Genomic DNA, 20,081 nt, shown 5'->3' with positions numbered 1-20,081 from the left:
CCCTGATACTCTGTTTTTGTTTTTTTTTTTTTAATTCCTTCTGAGTCTGTATTTCTTTGTATGTTTAGATCGAATAATTTTAAATGTTCTCTCTTGAAGTTCCCAGATTCTTTCCTCTTCTCCTCTACCTGATGTTGAGTTCACCCATTGAGTTTTTTTTTTTTTAATTAAAAAAATTATTTACTGTGGTAAAAGCACATTCCATAAAAGTTGCCATCTTAGCTGTTTTTAAGTGTAAAGTTCAGTAGTGTTAAGCACAGTTGATCCTTGACAACATAGGGGTTAAGGGCACCAACACAATGAAAAATTTGCATAAAAGTTAAACCTACTCTCTGAATACTTGGATTCCCAACCACTAGTTGACTCCAGAACAACTCAGGTTTGAACTGCGCAGGTCAATTGAAGAAGAGTCATGTGTAAGTAGACCTGCGCAGTTCAAACTCATGTTGTTCAAGGGTCAACTGTATATTCACATTGTTGTGAAACATATCTCCAGAACTTTTTCATGTTGAAAGTCTGAAACTTTATACCTATTAAATAAGTATTCTTTCCCCCTTTCTCCTACCTTCTGGTAACCATTATTCTGCTTTCTGTTTCTATGAATTTGACATCTGTGTATACATCAGATAAAGGGAATAATGTAGTATTTATATTTTTGTGACTGGCCTCAAGGTTCATCTGTATTAAAACATGTAACAGGATTGAATAATTTTCCATTCTGTGTGTACCACATTTGGTTATCCATTCATCCATCCATCGATTGACTTTTGGATTGCACCGACCTCTTGATTATTATGAATAGTGCTGTATTTGGGTGATAGGGAGGCCTGCTTTCAATTCTTTGGGGTACATGCCCAAAAGTAGTATTGCTGGATCATTTAGTAGTTCCATTTTTAATCTTTTGAGGGCCCTCTATACCCTTTACATAGCAGTTGCACTATTTTATAATGCTACCAGCAGTACACAAGGATTTGAATTTATCCACATCCTCTCCAATAATTGTTATTTTCTGGCCTTTTGATAGTAGCCATCCTAATTGATGTGAGGTTATATTGCATTATAGTTTTGATTTGCATTTTTTTTTGTTAATTAGTGATGTTGGACATCTTTTCATATTTTTTTTGGCCATTCGTATATCATCTTTGGAGAAATGTCTTCAAGTCCTTTGCCCATTTTTTAATCAGGTTATTTATTTTTTGTCCTTGAATTACAGTTCTTTATATATTCTGGATGTTAACCTGTTAAATATTACGTAAACATTTTCTCCCATTTCATAAATTGCCCTTTCACTCTGTTGATTGTATCCTTTAATATACAAATGTTGTTAAGTTTGATAAAGCCCCATCTGTCTCTTTTTGTTTATGTTGTCTGTGATTTTGGTGTCATATAGAAGAAATCATTGCCAAATCCAGTGTCATGAAGCTTTTCCCTTATATTTTATTCTAAGAGTTTTACAGTTTTAGGTCTTAATGTTTAGGTCTTTAATCCATTTCAAGCTAATTTTTATATGTGATGACAGATAAGGGTTCAACTTCATTCTTTTGCATGTGGATATCCAGTTTTCCTAGCATTATTTGTTGAAGAGAGTCTCCTTTTCCCATTGAGTGGTCTTGGCATCCTTGCCAAAAATTATTTTACCATGTACTGAAGGGTTTATTTCTGGGCTCACTATTCTATTCCATTGCTCTCTGCTTGTCTTTATGCCAGTACCAAACTGTTTTTGATTACTGTATCTTTATAATATGTTTTGAAATCAGGGAATGTTAGTCTTCCAACTTTGTTCTATTTTTTCAAAATTGTTTTGGCTATATGGTGTCCCTTGAGATTCCATCAATTTTAGGTTGAATTTTTCTAGTTCCACAAAAAATGCCATTGAGATTCTCATAAGGGTTGCACTGAACCTGTGAACCTCTTTGGGAAATGTGGAAATCTTAACAACATTAAATCTTCCAGTCTGTGAACACATAGTGTCTTTCCATATATTAGTATCATCTTTAATTAGTATCATCTTTAATTTCCATATATTAGTATCATCTTTAATTAGTATCATAAGTAATTTTTTTGTAGTTTTCTGAGTTTTTATTGTTATTGGCTTCTAAAATTTTCTCTTAGGTCTTTATATCTTCTATTACTTTGCCAAAACATCTTTTCTGTGGGTTCCTGTTTTTTGTTTGGTTTTAAGCATGTTTATAATTACTTGCTGAAGCATTTTTATGGTAGGTGCTTTAAAATCTTTGTCAGATAATTCTAATGTCTGTTAGACATAATATTGGTGTCTTGTGCAAGTTGAGAGTTTTCCGATTCTTTGTATGAAGAGTGATATTTGATTTAAACCTGAATATTTTAGGTTTTATGTTTTGAGACTATGGATCTTACTTAAATCTTCAGTTTTTAGCTGGATTCTTCTGACAGCTCTCTGGCAAGAGAAGGGGGCTGCCCTGCCACATTGGTAGAAGTCCTTATTTCCTGCTCAACCTCATTTGTCACCCGAAGAGGCAAGAGTCTCCTTGTTAGCGCTGAATAGGAGTTCTGGCTCCCCTTCAGGCCTTAGCTGATACCGTACTGGTTGGGAAGGGTAATAATGTCTCAGTATTACTTTCCTTGTGGGCTTCACAGACACCATCGGGGGAGGTGGCCTTGTTAACCACCAAGCAGTGACTCTCCCTAGCGCCTTTTCTTACATCATCCCAAAGGGGAGAGGGAAGGGTGGAAGTTTAGGCTCCCCATATGGTTCCACCGACATATTGGGAGGAGATGTCTTTTCTGCCTAGTGGAGTCGAAGGTCCAGGATCTCTACTCAGGTTTCTGTGGCACCAACTAGAGGTGGAGATGGGGTACCTCGTTAAACTCTGTAAGGGTGGAAGTCTAGGATCCCCATTCACCTTGTTGATGGGGGGAGTGGGGTGTGTCTAGTTTTTTTTCACTGGTGTTTGCCTGTAAGTTGTTTGTCTTTCCAGTTTGACACTTTCATGATCCTTTACCTTAAGAGAGCCAACTTTTTGGGGGGCATTTCTGAGTTTCTGGCTTCTTCAACTCATAGTGTGGGATATATGAGGCAAAAAATAATAATGAAAACAAAAACCTAGAGAACTTACCACTTTTTCATTTTTTGGGTCCCCAAGTTCCTAGGTGGCCTGCTTTCTTTTCTCTACTTTTCAGAGTCTATTTACGTTTGCTTTATTTATAATGTCCAGGGTTTTTATTTGTAATTTGTGTGAGTAATAGGGAAAAGTATGTCTGTTCCATCCTTCTAGACGCAGAAATCCCCTATGATGCTTTTTAAAAAGTAATTAAATGACATAACATTTTTAAGTGTTTGCATTACAGAAGGCCTGATACTGATAGGAAGTGCTCAGTAGAGAGTGATAATTGTTTTCTGTTATCTTCTTTATGTTTCTCTTATTTGTACTTCGCAAGTCTTTGCTAGAAGCAGCTCCATTATAAGTTTACCCTGCTTTATTAAATTGTATTATCAGTAACACAAACATTTGCTTCTTGATACCCCTTCATTACTATTTCAAGATACAGATCTATAAAAAAACATTGTCTTTGCAATATTTTTCTTTTTTCTAGGTAATTTTGACAGCACATTTTTGTATTAAGATTGTAATTATTCTGGTTTTATTGAATTGTTGGCTGTTAGCCAGAAAGAACACAGTAGAAGAAACTAGATTTTTCTTCTTGAAAAATTTAGTTTGATGAGGTATTGAATTAGATGGAGGAAATTGATTATATTTTTTTCCTTTGGAAAAAGTTGTTCCACTGAATAGCTGCTCTGAGATTATTAAAAATATTATTTAACCCTATTGCCAGCCTTGCTTATCTGTGTAATAAATTTAAAATATGTACTTTAACTTAGTCTTTATCTTCAGAGTTAATTTAAAATTTATTTACACAGTATGTTTAGAAATTTACATAATCATGACGACTGTACCTAAACTTTTATTAATATTTTATCAAATGTTATTGAGTTCTATTAGAATGAAGAAGTAAATTTGTGTCACAGAACTAATTAAGAAATCCAGAAAAATTTAAGTTATAGAACATAAACTGTGGGTATGGCCCAGTGAATCTCTTTATTCTCACTTGATAAGATAGTAGAACCTTGTTTCCTGTGCCCTGAATTGTGATTTGGTGGAGGATAATTTGTTGTTTGAGATAAGAAAGACTCGATCTTTATATCAAGGCTATACTATACACTTTTCTCAATCTTCAGAGAGGACTCATTTTATAGTTTTGAAGATCGTTCATAGTTTTGACAGCTCAAGTAACAACCCTAAAGGATGAGCAACTACTCAGAAGTTCTAGGTGCTTCATTTCCAATATAAGGATTTCAGTTACAGTCCTTTAAGTATAAGGAAGTGAATAGAACCCCTGTTTCAAATATTGAATTTGAAGACAATGTTATTACTATGGTACTCCGGAAATAAAAGATATAGCTAATCTAAATTAAAGGCATGATTCCAGATTACTTTACAAGTATGAGGAGGACAGTAGCTAGCAATAGAGCCACTTAGTATTGAAGAATACACAACAATGTGACTTTCATCAGACAGTGCTACCTTAGTGTGGTGCTGAGTGTGATAGACTCAGAGGGATATGGACTCATATATTGGCTTTGTTTTTCAGATAATATTTTTGCTTTGTTTTGGAACACTTGGAATAGCTTTATGTATAGAGTAGTTGTTTATTGTATTTTTTTGTATGAATAAATGAGAGAGTGAATTAATGAGTTTGGTTTCTTTTCCTACCTTAGAGGTTTTTACTGTGCACACATTGAAACAAAACTTTTGTCTGCCCCGCCACGCCTATTAAATGCCCCTAACCTCCTGCTGCCAGCCTTTTAAAACTCCCTGTCCGCTCTGCTCTCCTGGAATGTGACTGTGTATACTTATGGTAGTTGGAGGATCTCACAATGGTAGAGAGAGAGCAGGATAGATAGTTCAGTTTTATAGAAGGAGGACACAAAAACTTCATTGAAATTGCAGATGTTAAGTTTCAGCTTCACGTTGCTTTAACTGATAGGTCTTACCTGCAGATATTTTTGAGAACATATTCAAATCCCACTCATTTTACTTGTTAGGCCAAAGTAGATCTGGTTACATATTTTTGTTGTTGTTTGGTAGAATACTTCTTATCTGACATCATCAGCTCCATAGTGCATTTACAAAATAGAAACAGTCACTAAAGCTTGAAATCATTTAAAGAAAAAACTGTATACTTAAATACATTATCATAAGAGAAGTGATTATACATCCTTTCATCAATCTTTTCCTGTAGACAGTGGTTTGCCTTGACTGCACAGTAGAATCACTTGGGGCTTTAAAAAAATTGTGATGTCCACATATCATCCCTAAAGATTCTGAGTAAATAGGTCTGAAGTACAGCTTTGGCATTGTGTTTTTTGAAAAGATTCCCAGGAGTTTAAAATGTGCAATGAGGGTTGGTTCGAGAATCTTTCCACTGATTTGTGTCCCAAATGCTCTTTCTTGAATAAACCACATCCATAATGCATTGACCACAATTGTATATGAGGGATTGCTAAAACTGTTGAACCAACTTAGACATATGTGAGTAATTTGTGTGCAGGATCCTTTTAGGTTTCCCTTCCCAATCTTTCATAGTTGTCTCATGTTAATTCAACGAATTTTTTAAGGAGCCCCCTTTACAGCTTAATTTTTATGGACGTATTTTCTCACTTTTATTTTGCAATCATCACTGGTTTAATTGATATTTAATTAAATAAAAAATAAAACTAGCATAAACAGGTTTGGGAACAATTTACTATTAGTGCGTATGTGATCTCTAGTGTCTAATAGAGAAGCATTCATTGGCTATGACTCGTTCAGTATGTTTTATAAAGAAAATGAGGAGTATCAGTTGGTCTAGCTGGTCAGTTGAGAGGAAGTCAGTTAAAAGATATTTTATTTTAAAAGTTATAGGGTTGGCCTGAGTTTAGGTCAGGTTGGTATTCACTTATAAAATGGTGGGATACATTTCATTTTTATTCTGTAGGTGAATTGCGTGAATTTTATTTCATATTTAATTTGTTATTCAGAACTTTAATTAATATCCGATGTTTGTACTTAATACACATAGATATAATCAATATAATCACTATTGTCTCAAGAGTGAGAACTGTTTCTTGCCTGTGGTTTTTATATTTCATCATAACCGTCTAAATGATATTCATTATGGGCCTTCATTACACACCATCAGCTCTTAAGAGTCTTGAGTATCTTGTCTTTGAGTATCCCATGTATTGAAATACACTTTGCATTAGATTTGTCAATAAATTGTAGAAAAACTTAAGACTGAGTCTCAGGAATGAAATGGTATTTCCTCCAAATAAGATGTACTGATAGACATTAGAGCATTAGTAGGCTTGTAATAGATTATGTGAGATTAGTACACCTATCAAACTATGTGATCTCCTGTTCTTACTGCTTGATAGATGTACACCTAGAGTTAATTGTTTAATCTCAGTTGTTTATGGTAATTGTATTTACATTTTACTTTCATTTAGATACCTAATGATGAATTTTTATCCTTTTTTTTGCTTAGCTACCTTCTCTTGTTAATCTGGTTTATATCTGTTTGTTTTGTCTTTTTTTGAGATTGTGTATTCCTTGAGGACAGGGACTCTAGTCTTCCTCTGATGTAGTGTTTACAACACAGAAAGAGTTATAGGAATATACTGTCTGAATTAAATTAATTGAATTAGTCAGTGGATATTTAGGTCTCTACTTTATGTAGGACAGAATACCACGCCTTATGAAAACTCATCCTAAGATCATTTTTATTTACTTTCTTTCCTGGGAAGGAAAGAATCACGTGTATAAGCAGCTAAGTGCAAGTACCATGGTCTGTGCTTTTTCCTTTTGACTGCTTTGTTAGATTATCTTTCAGGAAAGCTGAGTAGCTTAACACAGTGAATACTAAAGGGAATGCATTCCTTCCCTCTCAGGGGACCGAAGTAGTGTTTAACACCACTGTAAAAGCCTCAGCTGTGGCTTTCTCTAATGCAGAATTTGTCTAAGAAAGATTACAAGAACAAGGACGGCTTTGTGTGCTTTTTTTTCCTTACTCGTTCCCTTTCTTCTCCTGCTCCTGCTCCAGGCTATTCGTAAAAAACATGGAGTATTTTCTTTGGGTCTCTGGAGTGTGCATGTTGTATATGTGAGTCTGAGAGAAAAATAAAAGGCAAAAGGAAGGCAGTGCTTACCAGTGCTTATCCACAGGAAAAATGAGCAGAAATTACATGAATGAGTTGCTTCTGTCCAGCCACTTTACCACTCAGTGAACCAAACAAGTTGTCAGAGACAAATCATGGGTGTTAGCATGTAATAACCTAATGGCCTGGCTCAGTTGTGCTATGTTCTTGACAGAGATGAAAGTTTTCAGAAAAGGTATAATTTGGCAACTATATTCAGATTCTTTCTTGGTATAATGTTTGAGAGCTTCATTACAGTGAATCTTTCAGCTTAATCAAGGAAAGACTTTAATATTCACCAAGATTTTTTAGTGACAGGGAAAGACTTTTTCAGTTTTGGAGCTGAAAAGCTATTTAGTCTAACTCCTTCAATTTGCAAATGAGGACAGAAAGCCCAGAATCACACTTAGAGTTAGTAGCCAGAAATGTAGACCTTGGATATGAAGTACATTTACTAGAAACCAATAGTGTATCCAGATTTGACCCTTTTTATTCATTCAGTGTTATTTTTTTTTTTTTAATTTTGTAACAGGGAAAACCTGTTATAATCCTAACATTGGCAAAAGTTCTAATTTTTGCATGTTCTTTTCCAATGTTTGTTCTTCTTTATATTTTATAACTAGTTCTATATACTTCTTTATTTTCCTTTTGCACATACATCATTCTTTCAAATGTTTATGTAGTATTTGTCACAGTTCCTTTGGGTTTTCATTGTAATTTACTAAACTATTCCCTCTTTATTTAGCACTTACACATTTCTTGCCCATAAGAAGAAAGCCATAGAAAACAATGTGGTAGATTCAACTTTCATTCTCTTAACTTGTTTTTTCTCATCATTTAAGTTCCTGGCAGTGACTTCATTGCAGCATGGGAAGCACATTGCAGCCTTCTGGTATCTGAAGGAATGTGCCCTGTACTATATGTGTGCAAGAATTATGTGGGTGTGAATGTGCATGACATAAAAAAATCTGCTCTTTGTAGGTCAAACAACTGATGAGTCTTAATGTAGGATTTTGCGTTTCCTGTCAAATTGCTACTTCTCCTGGGGAAGATAAAAACATGTCCATTAGTATAGTTAATTAACTTTGTTAATGTTGGACAAAATCAGTATGTTATGAAAATGAAAAGAATTTATAGCTTTAGGGGAAATTATAAAATTAAACATATAAGTGACCCAGTTATATACTTCTGTGAAGAAGAGATATATGCATCAAAATTTAGTGTTTATACAAAATGTATATTCAAAGATATTCTTTCTTTCTCCAGGGTTCTAGGAATATGACTAAGAACAGACATTTAACCACAAAATAATGTGATACATCAAATAGCACAATTTTCATTCTGTGGAGTTTATCTATTGACTCTTATTTAAACTATTAGTTTTTTTTTTTTATCATGTGGAAACATATAGGAATAATTATACAATCAAAAATGTAAGGATTTTGAACCTAATGTTGATTCAAATTGTTGTCTTACTCTGTTTTTTATCCAAAGAGGTATCAGTCAAAATGGGAAGCTTTGTTAACAAATCTGAGTTCTAAAATGTTTATGAAAATTTTGATAGAATTTTTAAAAATACTTATCTTCAAAAAATTTCCTGATAGTGGAGTGATTAGAACCAACGAGCGTGCATTTTTTGCCTTCTTGGTTGTATTATATTATTTTCAAGAAAGGTTTGTTTCACTTTATCTTCGTAAACAAATGAAGAATGACACTTTTGCCTGTGCTGACCATACTGTGTTGTGCCTTTTAGGGGAATTGTTTGTAGAAATCCTTTTTCTTTCCTGGGCCAATTTGTCTGAAATTGCCGTAGTTGGTAGCAGACAGACTTCCTTCCATTCTTCATTGTACCAAATAACACTTTCTGGAAAATCAGCCACTCTACTGCTCTAATAACACTTTTTCTAATTGTGGACCTTGGCAGATGAGTAACCTGGTAGCTGTGAGTGGGAGAGGCTGGGAAACCTCTGCCACTTGCCATTATTATGAGATCTTTACTACACCCAGGTCTGGAGGTGGTTAAGAATAATGGCTCGTCAGTGACATAAGGTTTTAGAAAGGATTTAGCTAGCATTTTTATAAAGAAGAAAGATTGATGATAAACTAAAAATAAAGCTAGTGTTCATTCAGCCATGTGCCTGAAACCACTGAGAAGGTTCCCAAGTACATTTTTCAGCTTTCTGAAGTATAATTGACAAAATTGTTATACTTAAAGCATTCAGTATGATGATTTGATATATATATGCATTACAAAATAGTTAGCACAGTCAAGGTAGTGACATTCCTCATGTGTTGTTCTGGTTTCTTAATTGGATTCATGAGCCTTCTGAGGGCTATTTTTGTTTGTGGATAGCGTTATAATTGCTGTTTTCTTGTAGAGGGCTGAAATCTAGTATCTCCTACTCCTCCATCTTGCTGATGTCACTCCCTCAAATACATTTGGAGCATGTAAAGGGAGGATGCTGCAATTCTCCATAGTTAAGTCACATCTCTGTCCTTGAACTGAGGCAGGAAACCAGGTCCAGTAGCTTTGTGGTTGCATGCACTTTGCTTACACTGCCTTCGCAGTGCTGTGATTGTGTGCTTTGCCTCTTTTCAGTGCTAGAAGTAGTAATGAAGCCATAAACAATGGAGTGGAGATACTGGATTCACTGGTTTTCATTGTGGAGGTCTTTTTATTCTGTATGTAATCAGCCAATGTGATCTTTTAAAAACATAGATTATGTTTTAGCATTCCCCTGCTCAAAATCCTCTAGGACTTCTCATTTACTTGAGAATAAAATCCAAACACTTGGTCATGACCTGTGAGACCCCTGTCCACTTTTATTCCCACTGTCCCTCTGGACTTCCAGGAGTCCCTCATTGACCTTCCTGTAGTCCTGTAGGCCTGTTCACTCTGCCACACAATCTCATGTGGTGGGTCCTGACCTGCCTCATAGGTCTTAGTTTACACATAACCCCTTCAGTGTCATCTTATCTGACCATCTATGTGTTTTTACTCCCTTTACTTATTTCTGACTTTGCCATTCTAACCTGTTTATTTCCTTACTAGCACTTATTACCATCTGAAATTATCTGTTTTTTTGGTAAATATATTTACTTATGTGTTCAGTGTTTTTTTGTCTTTCATTTTTTATTGAAGATGAATAAATTCAGTGATAGCAGCACCTTTAGGATGTTATTTGCTATTATATCTTCACCACCTGGTACAGTGCCTGGCACCTAGTGAGTACACTAAATAAATATTTGTTGAATGAATGTTTGAGTGGACAAGTTTCTTTTATATGGCAGCAATTAAAAAAACCCAAAAAACAAAAACAAATTAGATCCAGTCCCTGCAAATGATTTTTCTCATCTGGAATTGTTAATTAGAATTATTTACAGAAATTCAGAGTCAGGCTTGCTTGGAAAAATAATCTTGCTTATCATAATCTACCCTTCCCCTCTATGATTATGGCTGTTCTTGGTAGCAAAGCCAGTTTCCAGGTCAGAACTTTACAGTGCTCCTTGCTTGAAGAACTAAATTTTCTGATAGTTGAAGGCACAGTAGAAATCATACATGCTAATCTCATTATTTTTTATGTGTTCTTAACAGTTACAAAATTTGCTGTGAGGACTTAGTTATTACCAGATCAAACAGTATTACCTTTAGTTTTTAGTCTAATTTTCCTGTGCACTGCCATGTATGAGATTCTGATTTCAGAGTGGGAAAAATTGATAAGCAGTTATTTGGTTAATTTTTGCATTGTCTCTTATGTAAATATTATGATAACTCTTCCCAATCTTTTATAAAAATTCTTTTAGATTTAATGAGTTATATCTTGGAGTTGTAGAAGCAGTAGGTTTGAAGTTCAAGATCTAGAGATAAACTTTGCTATCCCATATTTGGACCTTGCGCTTCTGGCTTCACAAAGACAATATTGAGATGAAAAGATTGAAATTTTTAAGTCTTTAAATTTTTTTTAATTTTTAAATTTAGATTCAAGTATACAGTACATTGGTTAGACATATATATAGTTTATAAAACGATCCCCCCAATTGCACTCTTCCTCCTCTGACCCTCCACCTAGCCAACGTATTAACGCTAACTGCATTCCCTATGTCGTACTCCCCATCCCTGTGACCATCTATCAGCTACAAATTTGTACTTCTTTAGCCCTTTTGTACTTCTTTAACCCTTCACGCCGTTCTTCTAGCCCCTCAAACCCTCCTCCCCTCTGTCCAACACCAAATTGTCCACTATATTTGTAAGTCTGTTTTTGATTAGTTTCTCCTTATTATTCCTTAGATTCCACATAAAACTGAAATTATATAGTGTTTATCTTTCTCTGACTGACTTAAATACCTCCTAGGTCCATCGAAAGCAATATCTTTTTCCATCTCTTTCCTTTTAGTCTGTGTGTGTCTTTTAATCTGAAGTGAGTCTTTTGTATTTTTTCTTCTTAAAGAAGTCTCTCCAACATTTCTTGTAATACTGGTTTGGTGGTGATAAATTCCTTTAGCTTATTTTTGTCTGGGAAGCTCTTTATTCATTCTTCAATTCTAAATGACAGCTTCGCTGGATAAATTATTCTTGGTTGTATATCCTGAGTCTCCATCCTGTCAAATATTTTTTGCCAAGCCCTTCTGTCCTGCATAGTTTCTTTTGAGAAATCAGCTGCCAGTCTTATGGGTGTTCTCTTGTAGATTATTAGTTTTTCTCTTGCTGCTTTTAATATACTTTCTTTGTATTTAACCTTTGGCATTTTAATTATGATGTGTCTAGGTGTGGGCCTCTTAGATCCTTGATTTTCGGCATTCTCTGAGCTTCCTAGGGTTTTATGTCCATTTCCTTCACCAGGTTAGGGAAGTTTTCCAGTGTTATTTCTTCAAAGAGCTGTTCAACATCTTGATTTTCTTCAGTTACACTAATCAGGCAAATATTGGAAGCCTTAATAATGTCCCATATCCTCCTTAAATTATTTTTATAGTCTTGGCATGTTTTTTCTTGCCATTCTGCTTGAGTGTCCTGATTTGCTTTCCTGCCCTCTAGATAGGGCATTGGATCCTCATCTTTATTCACTTTGTTTACTCCTTTATTTCTTCCACTTAATATATTTCTCATCTCAAATAATGTGTTCATTTCAGACTGGTTCCCTTTTATAATTTCCACTTCCATTTTTATGTTTTTTTATCTCTTTGTTGAAGTTCTCACTGAATTTATCTACACTTCCCAAAAGTTCATTGAGCATCTTTATAACCAGTATTTTGAACTCTGCATCTGTTAGATTACTTGGCTGCATTATATTTGGATCTCTGTTCTGTTCTCTCATATGGTTTCTGCTGCTTTGTCTTCCCATTTTGGCTGCCTTTCCATGTCTGTTTCTATGTTCTTAGCAAAGCTCCTAAGTCTCCCTGTCTTATTAGTGTGGATTTGTGAAGTGGGTATCCAGTGGCACAGTCCTGCATTCAGCTGAAGGCCAAATTTAGCCCAAGCCTCTACCTTTCCAGAGCCACCTGTTAAGATTCAGCAAGCAATCCACAGATGCTGTGCTTATAGTTGCCTCAAAAGGCCACACTAGAAACTGAGGCTGTCTCCAGTGCAAGTCTCAGCAAAGAGTACCTGACTCGCTGAGGATATACCTGGATGTGGCTTGAGTGGGGCTGTGAGTTGGGGGAGGTGGGGTTTCAGGGAATCCTCTGGGTGGAGCGACCTCTGTTATTCAGTTTGATGATGGCATGGCTCTGGCAGTGCTGTGTCCACGCACTGGGAGAGGGGAGGGGTCAACAGGGAACAATGGATACCACCAGCACTCCTGTACAGAGCGAGTCTCACCTTGGCCTTCACTCTGACAATGTCTCCCTGTTAGTCCCTGGTGCCCCCTACAGCAGATGAACCGGCGTTGATGCTCAGAGTGAGCAGGTTTGTCACCACGAAAATCCGCACTCACAGACGCAGCCCCCTTAAGAGGCGTCTGCCGCTGCCGCAGCCTCCATCTCACTCAGCCACTCGAGACTGGGCAGCCCTCGTCCTAGCTTCATGCTACCTTCTGCCATTGCAGGGTTCTTGGATTTCTCTCTAGTCGTATGGCTTGATCCTCTAGATCCCAGGTGATTTTCCCTTACTGCTGCTCCTTGTTTCTGTCACAACTTTGATTTGGTCGCCAGAGGGATGAACAGAGTCTCTATCATCTATGCTATTTTTTCCCACTCCCCCTAAGTCTTTAAAAATGTAAAGCCATTCTTCATCATGCTATACTTTCTCTTAGATGGATTAAAACATTTTGTAGCTATTTATAAAAGTGATTTGATACTGTAATTTAGTTCACATGACAATCATAGAGCATTGAATCTCTGTTAAACTAGATTAAATGAAAAGATGATATGGAAGGCTGTGTTAAATTAATGGATGCTAAAGAGATAAGGTAATCAAAAACGCAGATTGTGAGCTTTGATTGACTCTTTGATTGAGAGAAATGCCATAAAGTTCATTTGGGGACAACTAGGGAAATTTGAAAATTGGATTTTATTAGATGGTAATATTAAATAAGTATTAAACTCTTGAGTGTGTTAATGATATTGTAGCTATGAAGGAAAATGTTCTTGTTTTTAGACTCATGCCAAAGTAAAGAGTTGAAATGAAAGAGCGAAGTATCATAAAAGTTTCAACTATTTTCAAATGGTTCAGCAAAATTGTGTGTGTGTGTGTGTGTGTGTGTGTCTATGTCTGTGTGTCTGTGTGTGACTGTATAAGGCACAGAGCAGGTAGAAAAGAGAATAGATGGGGAAGGAAAGAAGGAGAGGGTAGGCACATGAGTAAAGGGTAAATGAGCATTCACTGTACTCTTTAACCTCTCTGAATTTAATTTTTCACAATGAAATATGGAGGAAATATAATAAGGAGAATCTAAGTGTGGAAAAGCAGTGATACTTTAAAGTGATTTTCATCACTTCCAAACTCTGTGAAAGATACTTCATTATTTGTAAACGAAATCCAATTTTTATTTAAATATTGAGTTTGATGATCAAATAATTTTCAGTAGGTACATTTAGGTTCTATTCATGGAACCTGCTCATAAAATGACACTATGTAGACAAATAATATTCTTTAGTTTATCAGAAATCAATATTAGGAAGGTAAAGTAGAAGGAAGCAGCCTGTAATCTCAAGCATCTACTGGGTTGCCTTCCAATAGAAGCATTTTTGTTCTAAACTTATTGTGTGTGTGCCCGGAGAGAAAGATGTTTACCAGTTTTGTTCATTGTTACTCTCGGTATGGAATTTTGAGTATTTGTTTTAAAATATCTAGTTTATTTTTATATTGTGCCAGGTGATACCTTATTTCAAATTCAGATGGTAAAAATAGCCACTGTTCTGCAAAGCAAAAAGAATTCTGAGGAGAAGGGAGGAGGAGAATATGAATATGAATATGAATGATTACCTGAGTGCAACTTTGATAGTGCATGAATAGCCTTTTACTAAAGTTGCTTTTCTATTGTTGCCCTTTCACTTCAGGGATATGGTAAGTGCCTCTGGAAAGGTCGATGACTTAATGACATAAAAAAATGGTATTTACTTCTAACAGTTTTCTCTTTGTGACCCATGTTCTTCCATAAGACAATTAGAAAATCTAAAAATATGCGTTTAGAATTCTACCAGCTCAGCCTTCTTTCTGTATAAGGGAGACTTTGCGTCTTTCAGGGCAGCGGAAGACTCGGCCAAGATAGCAGGGCTGCCACCACGGTGCTGGCTCTGGAATTCAGTGCTAGTTTTCTGACCTCTGCAGTACATGATGTATTCATTTAAACAAGATGACAAGTTTTTCAGATCCTTTGTACATGTATCTGCAAGAATGGCTAACATTTAATGCCAACTGTTATGTTAGATATCATTTCTTAAATTGTTTATTGTACATGCCTTCAGGGTAGGATTTTTGTCTTTTTTTTTTTTGCACTACTGTTTTCCTGGCACTTAGAACACTGGTTCAGAGGTGATAGGCACCTCTAAATGAACGAGTGAACTAGAACCAAATGACTAAGGAATAAATTTGTAGCTGCCCATGTCACAGAGGTTCACGGAAATAATGGATCCGCTAAACCACTATACTCCCTTCAAAGTATGATTGTCTAAACTGAAAAGTTAGACATTGGTTTCCTGCTTAATTTCCAGTACTCTTGGGAGTGATACTACATTAAGTTCACTTAGCTCAGTGGTTTGCTAACAGCTTGAATGATTTCAACAACCCTTTCCCTAGGAGCACTTTTTGATGAAAGGAAGGGTGGGGCGTGAATAAGTAGAAGAGAGTAAAGATGGGAAAAGGGCAGGAAAAAAAGGAAAATGAGATGTAAAGACAGATTTTGAGTGTGTCATGACTTTGAGCAAGACAATGTTGTTAGTATGTAGGTTGAAAAATACTTTGCAATAAATTTCATAGTATGGTCTGTTAAATTCATTCACGGTCCTGTGGCCCCAGGAGTTTGTACCATGTAATCATCTGCAACACCAGGTGCCCAGGGCTTGAATTTGGTGAATCTCTGCTAATTCTCAGCACTGTGTGAGGGCACCCAAATGTAACATTTCAGGAGAGTAAGCTGTTATTTTCTGGGAAGTGAGTGTGTTGGCCTCATGGTTCAACATGCTGCCACCTTATGTGCAGTGTATTATATGTCTATTATCATTGTGTGTCAGTTATGCCTTGAGAAACCTGTTTGAAAAAAATGCTAACACTCTTAAGTGTCTTGAGGAAATGTCAAAGATCAAATTCATTTCCTATGTGTAAAATTTGTAGTTAGGTAGAAATATGTTGAAGTCATGATCCAAAATGAAAAATTAAACCCCTCAGAATAGCCATTAGACAACAGACAGCTTCTAGCATAGTGCCTGACATGTTATAGTTATTTAATAAATATTTGGTATATGGGATGACAGGGAAGAAGAGAGAGGAAAGAATTTTTGTAACTGGCTCATCAATTTCAGTTATAAATGCAACTAGGCTCATGGTTCCATAGGCTGTTTCTATTTTGAGGTTTTAGATGGTATCCTTAATAGTTACTCCTACCTTTTAGATGTGTGCAACTAGATATCAAGTAGACTAGGGAAAAAAGAGTGAATCTGTTTTCCCTATAGAATGAAAGTAATTTAAAAACAAAAAGAACAATACAAAGCCACAATCTGAATTTGTGCATGCTAATTCACCTCCCTGTCCCTCAATTTCTTCATCTGTAAAATAGGGCTAATAATTTATATTTCATAGGATGGTTGGTGAGGATTAAATGCCTCATCTGTAAAAAGGTGTTTAGATAGATGTACCTGGCACATCGTAAGTGTCCACTGGAATGTTAGCTCTGAATGCTGGTGGCCATATTATATAGATTAAGGCTGAAAGAAGAGAGCTTAAATGGACTTGATAGGGGAAATACTGCATAGTGGGAAAAGAAAACATGTCTTTTAGTAAAGATATGGTTGTTATGAAGAGAGGAGAAATCTTGTGCTTAATTCATTTGAAAGTCATTAATTTGTGAAAATGAAGGGGATCTAGGGGTTGGAGCACAGAGCTGAAAATGTAGCAACTTGTGAGCACAGTTATATCTCGACTTTTTAGGAGAGATCAGTATAGGAACCTCTTGATTCCTCCACTTCCTTTCACTGCATAGTAGAGTTTAATTTTATTTGTGCTATTAGTAAAATGATTTGAGGTCCGGGGAGACATGCTGAGGTGATAGAGTATGGAAAAGCATTTTAGAAAGGTAAGATGGAATGCAGATCTGGGCCACATAGTTTAAATTAAACATTTTGTTTTTCCCATTGGCCTTCCTAGAATGAATGAGTTGTGATCCCCAGTTTTCCCAGATGTTCTGTCAGAATCATGACAGAGGAGTTCACTGTAAGAAACCCAATCTGATAAAAATAAGAGTTAGCTGGTTGTTACTATATCCCAAGTAGACTCACCAGGAGGTAGCCCTTGGATGAGAAACTCTTTAAAATATTTAAGGAAAGAGACCACTATTAACACATTTAGAAAAAAGTATGTGTTGTCAACCACATAATAGAAGAAATGAAACTTTATACTTATTTCAAAGAGCATATCAGTTGAAATATAATGAGGAACTTATTAACAATATGATAATCTCAATCACTAGGAAGTTATCAGAGAACTTTGGGTGTTTATGATACGTCAGTGTAGGTTCATCTTTGGTAAAAATGGTACCATCTTGGTGACTGATGTTGATAATAGAGGAGGCTATGCATGTTTGGGGATAGGGACTATATGGGAAATCTCTGTGCCACCTTCTTAGTTTTATTATAGAACTAAATATGCTTGGACCTTGGAAATCATCTAGTCTCAGCCCTTTACTTTAAAAACTTGGAAACTGAGGCTGAAATATAGCAGTTATTTTCCCAAAGTTATATTGTGAAACAGAGCTTGTTTCAATATATGAGTACTAGTTATTATTCTCAGCAAATATTTGAGATATCTACAAAAATTATTTTTTCTCATTAGCTCAGTATATTAAACTGTGTGCATCTAATTTTGCAAGTAAACCTTTAACATTGGCAATCACAGTTTCGTTGTCATTATCTCTCAGTAATGCTCTTGGTCCTTAAATCTATGTAAATTGCTTAACAATAACTTCTTGTCTATAATTTGTGTGGTCTCGGTTTTAAAACAAACTGAGGCTGTTTCTGCTTATTCTTAACTGCTGTAGTTTAAAGCTAGTGGTTGCAGGTTTAGGGAAGATTTAAGAATAACTGGTTCCAAAGATATCTGTGTGTTCGTTTGTGTGTTCTCATGTGTTTGTGTGAATATGTTGGAGCGGGAAGTGGATATGTTTTGATTAAGTGTTTTATTTTATTCAAAGAACTCTTTGGAAAACTTAGAGCATTTTGGTGGGATTATAGTTTGTAGTGACTATATTGTGATAAAATCGTTGAGTTTTAGCAATTCAGGTTAAGAGTATCTCCCATTTAGTGGTGTTTTGATTTGTGGGCAGATAATTCTTACTATTTTGAACTAGCCTCCCAAGGCACCCTGTCTTGCAGTGCCTTCCACTGGATAACATAAGCGAATTAAAAATAAATACCACATGTGATTGAGTTTAGGGCTGTGTGTGTATGCGCACATGTATGTACATTTCTTTTCTGCTTGTGGGAGATGTTTAAACTCTTGGAAATTCATTAGAAAAGATGCATTGTTTGGTAATCCTGATAGCATCAACTGGCTCTTTTCTCTCAGGGTACAGTGGGGCATCTATTACTTTGTAGGGCCTGACTGCTAGAATTGTTCCCAGAGTTCAGGACTTCTGAACCACAATGGGCTTTACGAGGCTTTGTAGCCTTAATAAGCCCCCTGTTATTGGCATTTCAAGTATTGGTATACCTATCAAATCTGACCATGTGTCAGGAGAGTGGAGGCTTTCTTTAGAGCCACCACTGATGGATCACATGCTTTTTCTCAAGAGAGCAAACAAGTACTTTTTGTTTAGGCTCAATAATGCTTGGCAAAGAAATATAGCTGTAATTATATATCCTAGTTCTTGTTCCTCTCACCCCATCTAAGTTTTACTCTCCCCCACTCCTAACTTCATATAAAAGCAGCTAGCATTGAATCTGAAATAAATGTCATGAATGAATAATAATTTCTTTCATTTACACAGCAATTAAACCTGTTGAATGCTGTCTTAATGCTTTGCTGCACTCTAATTTGACTGGAAGATTTGGCCTTTGTGAATTCAAAGAAGAGGGAAAAAATAGAAATTAAATACCTACTGAGACTGTTAAGGAGGACATTTTTCAGAAGGGTTCTTCCTCCTCTTATTTCTCATCTCATGTTTGCCCTCCGCTTTCTGGGATACTTAATACTTGAGAGTTGTTCGACAAATCATTCTTCAGTTTGTGTGCCCAACAAAGCACCCCAGAGTCAAGGCCATCAGCTGCCACTATGGATAGAAGGTCAAGGGCCTATCATGAGATTGCTGTTGCTGGTCTTCTGGAACATTAGAGTTCTTTCTGATTGTTTTCCACATTTCTTTGCTTCCTAACCCATACAATTCCAGTTGGTGATTGGTGGTCCATATGATCATGCTTGACATCCCAAAATATACTGAAAGTTAATGGATGCTTTCAGGCCAGGAGCACTTTAGGTTATCTACTGCTCTTCTGATGTTTTCTGCTTATGCACAGTCTGAGTCACTCAGTCTGTCTCTCCTAAAGTTCTGTTTTCTCTAATGTGAGTCTAGTAATTCGAGTTGGAAGCCCACTTTGTTGTTCTTGGAAGGAAAGCATCTTCCAGTGTAAGTCGGTTTTTATATTAATAATAATAAATAATAAAGCATTTATTCCTAGAACTCCCTCCACAGAAGTCTGTAAGTTCCCTGAGTGATAGTCACTGACACTGCCAGTGTACTCCTGTTTTTCTGTTGAATAGAGATTGTTGCAGGTGTTCTGTCACAAAAAGCAATGTACTTAGGGACTATGGAATCCCCTTCATAAATCTACAGCATAGTGCATGAGGCCTGCTAGCATAATGAGATATGCTACAAGGAGCCTCGGCTGTCTGCTCATTCCCTTTGTCAGAGAAGCTATCCCTCAGGGGCAAGTGGCTAAGCCTCTCTGAGTCTCAGAGAAATGCCTGGTTGTATTCTGTGTAGGTTGCACCTGTGTAGATTATAGGTAGTGAGTTAGGGCTTCCTTGCAAGGTTGTTGGGAGTATTGGCTGAGATCATGGTATATAAGGCCTGGCACTTAGCCAGAGTCAATAAATATTAGTTCCTTAACCTCATCTGGAGACAAAAAGAATGAAAGTGTTTAAGTTTTGTTTTGTTTTGTTTGGAAGTCCCCTGTAAATATTCCCCTCTCCACTGCCCACTGCCATTATTTATAGGAATTAATT

At 36.1% G+C, this 20,081-nt stretch overlaps 1 protein-coding gene across 1 annotated transcript in view; it reads left to right on the top strand.

Moving 5' to 3' along the window:
• Positions 1 to 20,081, top strand: part of LOC102897055 (autism susceptibility gene 2 protein) — a gene marked incomplete at its 5' end in the record, with an annotated part of 490,671 nt that overhangs the window by 346,429 nt on the left and 124,161 nt on the right. The gene's annotated exons all lie outside the window — the stretch shown is intronic.

The sequence above is a fragment of the Pteropus alecto genome, unplaced genomic scaffold (genome assembly GCF_000325575.1).
Source record: "Pteropus alecto unplaced genomic scaffold, ASM32557v1 scaffold68, whole genome shotgun sequence".
NCBI lineage: Eukaryota > Metazoa > Chordata > Mammalia > Chiroptera > Pteropodidae > Pteropus > Pteropus alecto.
This window is presented reverse-complemented; position numbering and strand designations above follow the sequence as displayed.